General features: G+C 40.5%; 1 protein-coding gene and 1 pseudogene across 1 annotated transcript in view; one reads left to right on the top strand and one right to left on the bottom strand.

Moving 5' to 3' along the window:
- Positions 1-5,414, top strand: part of EXTL3 (exostosin-like glycosyltransferase 3) — a 53,875-nt gene that overhangs the window by 24,400 nt on the left and 24,061 nt on the right. The gene's annotated exons all lie outside the window — the stretch shown is intronic.
- Positions 598-4,107, bottom strand: LOC102831868 (annotated as a pseudogene).

The raw sequence follows: 5,414 nt of genomic DNA, 5'->3' as shown, positions 1-5,414 counted from the left end.
ATGTACCACAGTTTGTTTATCCATTCTTCAATTGATGGACACTTAGGCTGTCTCCATCTTTTTGCTATTGTAAATAGTGCTGCTGTGAACATTGGTGTGCATATGGCTACTCGTGTTATGGCTTATATTTCTTGTGGGTAAATACCAAGTAAAGGAGTTGCAGGATCATAAGGTATTTCTATTTCCAGCCTTCTGAGGAAGCGCCATATTGTTTTCCAGAGTGGTTGGACCATTTTGCAATCCCACCAACAATGTAGGAGGGTCCCAGTCTCTCTGTATCCTTGCCAGCATTTATTGTCCTCTACTTTTTGGATCTTTGCTGTTATTGCTGGTGTGAGATGATATCTCATTGTTGTTTGGTTTGCATTTCTCTAATATTGGTTGTATAGGGCACTGAAAGACAGTAAAGAGTTTAACATTTTCTTTGTGTCCATTTTTCTTTTTTTAATTATAAAATGTAGTTTTTAGTCTCTAATTTTTACTATAAATAAGTGAAACATACTTATAAAACTTTGAGTTGGAACAGCTTCTTATTAAGACCCACTGATAGCTTCTCTTCAGTCTTCTATTGGCCTCTTCCCGTGAGACACCCTGATCTCAGGAGCCTCCTCGGACCTCCTTCTTCACTGAAAGAGCTTCTAGCTTTTCGACCACCTTTTCAGCATTGTCATTTTGTTTTTTTTTCCCTTCAGCTAAGACAGAAGAGATGGTTTATTGTACGCATGGTATATTCAGCCACAGCTGAAAACAGAGAACAGAATTAGTCCAGAATGTCATAGGTCCAGGACAAAGTTTCTAAACGAACTGAACTTATACAGCAAGGTGGGTCTCAGGTGTTCATAGTATTCGTCGAATGGCGATGGAAGATCTAGATCCAGTAAACCAGAAGTTCTAGACAGTAGCATGTAGTCAACAACTTGTACCAGTGTCGCGGCCTCCGCCATCCATATTCTTGTTGTGGCTTCTGTGGTGCACATGCTAGCATTTACTTGGACCTCTGCCTCATCTTTCTTCTTTTGTGCTTCAGCCTACGCATTTGCTTCTTCCTCTACTTGGCTCTCATGGCTTGGAAGTGTCTAACAAAATGGCACAAAGGCCAAGACGAGAGAGCTCAATAACTTTATTTTATTATTTTTTTCTTAAATGTTTTATTGTGAATTATGTGATAGTTTACATGGGAGAAATTAGTTTTACATTCATTTTATTGTATATTGTTTCATTGCCATGGTTACAATCCCCTCCATGCAATCCTTCCCCCGTACCCCCCAGGTCTTCAGCACACAGTCACTCTCCCTCTCTGGATCTAAAGTCTCCAGCTGCTCCATCGCTCCACGTCATCATCTCTGGCTCCATTTCAGGCATCACTGCTTCTCTGGGTAGGGTCCCGCTCTCTGCTCTTCTCCATTGATGGTCCCAGGGACCTCCGCTCTTAGACTGAAAAGTTAATCACTCCCCTCCTTGCTCTGAAACATCTACCTTTACATTTCCGACCCTCACAATCAGTCCTGATAACAATTATTCACTATTGTATCACAAGAAAGCCATCTGCATTTCATTGCATCAGTCCCACCTAGTCAGATTGCATACTACTCACTGGAGATTCTACCTTCCTCCAGGCCCTCTGGATCTAGGTTCCCTCTTGAAAGCTTTTAAGCCAGTCACTTCTTGCCTTTGTAGCCCCCCGCCCCCCATTTTGGGTAGCCTATGTCCAAGTTGCCCATCCCTGTCTACTGTGTGTGTGGAGGGGGTCAGCATTGTCATTTTTACCCGAGCCTTTGTTTTCTCAATCTTAAGGCTCTTTCCTGCACTTTTCCAACTTTGCTTTGAATTTCTGAGCATTTTCAGCATGTAGGAAGCAGATGGCAAGCAGCTGGGGACTGGGATACTCATTGGCAAAGTCAGTGTGGGGTTCCACACCCAGGCTTGGTCGCTGCCCTCATTGGGCTTTAACGTCATCAGTGGTGTGATGTAGTGATTGGCACATATCTTCAGGGTCTTGTCCCTGCTCGTGAGAAGGTGGATGCTCCCCTTCTCCTTATGCGTCAGGAGGTACGTCACCAGTACCTCGCTCCTTCCACTAAAATAGTATAATTTTGCCTGCGTTAAAAAAAAATTCCTCATCTTCCTACAGCGTTTTAATTTCTTGTTCAGGAGGGGACACTATCATCTCAAACTGGGGGTCCTGGTTGGACTCGTCTACACTTTTGGTGGTGTCCCGAACCTCATGAGAATCCCTGATGGCTGCCCTGCAGGTGCGTCAGCAGCAGCACCCTTACTGCAGTCTCTGGCTGCTGGGCCTCTTAGCAGCTGCCTGGTCATGGGTTCTTCCCTTTGTGTCTGGCCCTAGCGCCTTCTGCCTGCCCGCTTTTCACTCCGTCTCTTTGTATACTTTTTGATACTAATTTTATTGTTATTCACAAATGATGGTCTTTATTTTAAGTCACATTTTCCACTCATCTTGTTTTAATGAAATATTTCACACCTACAAGAAATAAACATGTATATATGAGGTATAAAAGGAGCTCTGGTAGTGTAGTGGTTACAAATCAAGCTGCTAACCTCAAGGTTGGCAGTTCGAAACTACCAGCCGTTCTGCAGGAGAAAGATGAGGCTTTCTGCTCCCATAAAGATTTACAGCCTTGGAAACCCTGTGCACTGTCATTATGAGTCAGAACCGACTCCACGGTACTTAACAACAATGAGGTATAAGGACTCCTGGTGTGGCGCTGTGGGTTAATGCACCAGACTGCAAAGCCATTTGAACTGCAAAGTTGGCAGTTCAAACTCACTAGCTGCTTCTTGGAAACCCTATACAGGATCACTATGGCTTGGAATCGATTCAGTGGCACTTAACAACAAAAACAATGGCTAGTGATCGTGAACATTTCTTTATATGTTTGTTGGCTGCCCGGATCTCTTTCATGGTGAAGTGTCTGTTCATATCCTGTGCCAATGGGTTATTTTTTTCTTGTAGAGGTGTTGTAGTTTCCTGTATATATTAGAAATGAGTCCCTTGGCTGGTGTTTCATTGCAAAATATTTTTTTTCCCATTCTGTGGGTTCCCCTTTTACTCTTCTGGTGAAGTCTTTTGGTGCACATAAGTTTTTAATTTTTAGTATGTCTCACTCATCTGTCTACTTTTGTCCATGCACTTTTTGAAGATACCCCCTCATGTGTATTGAAAATCCTAACCCCTGTACTTGTGATTATAATCCTATTTGGGAATGGTTTTGTTTCCATTTGGCATGTTAATAAGGCACTATTAGTATAGGGTAAAGGAGCTCTGGTAGTGTAGTGATTACGAATTGAGCTGTTCGAAACTACTAGCTGCTTCGTGGGAGAAAGATGAGGCTTTCTGCTCCCATAAAGATTAACAGCCTTGGAAACCCTGTGCAGGGTTGCTATGAGTCGGAACTGAATCCAAGGCACATAACAACAACAACAACAACAACAACAGTATGGGGTATGTCTTGAATAGATCTCTTTTGAGATAATAAAGAGCAGATTAAGCAAGGACTCAAGCAAGCAGTGAAGGGGAGGGAGTGGAATGTGAAGATAGCTGCTGTGCCACATGAAGATTGCCAAAGAGCCAAAGAACAGAACGTGAAAAGAGGCAAGGTCCCTCCCCAAAGCCAACAGAGAAAGCCTTTCCCTAGAGACAGCTCCCTGCGTTTAGACTTGTCATCTCTTAAACTATTAAGAGGATGGTTCTCTGTTTGTTAAAGCCATACATTTATGGTATTTCTGTTAACAGCAACACTAGATAACTAAAGTAGTGTAATCTTCAGAGAAGGCTTGAGATCATGGGTTGAAAGGTAGGTTTCTCTTATTGGGTCCAAGTCTCTCTTATCTGGGACTTGAAAGATCTACAGCTGAGTTTGTTTGTCTTGTTCTCTACACCTTAACGGCTTTGCTTTATGACTTTTCTTTTTCAAAGGGAGTTAATTAAATGTTTTCCTTTGCCATGACTTCAAGGTGTTGGGATATTGATTTCCTCAGATTTTCTTTTGAAGAGGAGGGAAAGACTTCTTTGAATATGCTATGTTTTAAAGTGGCATGTTTAATGGAATTGTCGTTCTACATTAATCGGAACTGTTTAACAATCATGTTCGTATATCTTTTAATGTTAACTTTTTCTTTTTAATTGAAAAGTAAATCCTGTGCGTAATCCAAAACCAAACCCACTGCTATCAAGATGATTCTGATTCTTGGTGCCCCTATAGGACAGTTTCTGAGGCTGTAAATTTTATTTTTAGCATACAAACCTTTTAATTACTACCATAAATAGTATAGTATATGTCTCAAGTTACTCTTTTGATGTAAAGGAAATCATTGACTGAATTGGCAATTATCAAAGAAATAAAAGTTTGTAATATTTGTTACTCACATTGCCCCAATAACAAAAGGGAATGATTTGACACATATACCCTGGCTTAGATTTTTTAAAAAGTTATTTGTTGCTACTCTACTGATCCTTTTTTTTTTTTTTTTTAACTGTTTATTGTGAATTGAGTGAAGGTTTACAGAGAAAATCAACAGTTTTACATTTAACAAGACATACACTTTGTTTCATCTCAGGGATTGCAATCCTCTCCATGCAACAACAGATTTCCTACTTCCTCCCTATGGTCCCTTTAAAAAAAAAAGCTTTTTGTTGTTAAGTGAGTGAAGGTTTACAGAGCAGATCATCAGTTTTACATTGAACAAATCATATACTTCGCTTCATTACATATTAGCAGTCCCCTCATGTACCAGCAGTTAACAGTATTTATCTCTGTTCACTGAACTATTACATCCCTCTCTGTGTCTCCTGCTACCTTCATCTTTCCTTTGCTAACCTTTCTTTTTATATTGTCTGCCTTGTCACCTGTATCAGCATGTGTCTGCCCTCTAGCCCATGAATAAATTTTCCTTCTCCACTCCCCCCCCTACCCCCAACTCCCCCTTCCCAGTAACCATCATAGATTGTTTCTTTCTTTCTTTCTTTCTTTTTTGGAACAGTTATATAATTCACAGTTTCAAAGTAACAGCAGCACACACCCTTCCCACCTCTCATCCCAAACCCTCTTCACTGGGATCTAGTCCCTACTTTAAGGCATGAGGTTTTAAAAGATTTGAATATGCTTCCATAATTCTTTTGCTTGTCATGGGTCCCTATTCACCCTGTAAATTTTTATGGAAGTACATCACCTCATCTTTCTCTTGCAGAGCAACTTGTGAATTCAAAGTGTCAGCCTTTCAGTTAGCAGCCCAACACATAGCCTACTGAACCACCAAGCCTCTCTTAAGCTATACTTAGTGAAAAACACATTATTATTATTTCTGGAAAGATACTCAAGAAATTATAAAGAGAAAGGAACCTTTTCATGGAAAAATTTTTAATATTTTTTTAAAAGATATTTTTTTTTTTTAAT

This window comes from Chrysochloris asiatica, unplaced genomic scaffold (genome assembly GCF_000296735.1).
Source record: "Chrysochloris asiatica unplaced genomic scaffold, ChrAsi1.0 scaffold00064, whole genome shotgun sequence".
In the NCBI taxonomy this organism is placed as follows: domain Eukaryota; kingdom Metazoa; phylum Chordata; class Mammalia; order Afrosoricida; family Chrysochloridae; genus Chrysochloris; species Chrysochloris asiatica.
Note: the sequence above shows the minus strand (reverse complement) of the source record. Positions and strands in the feature narration are given on the sequence as shown.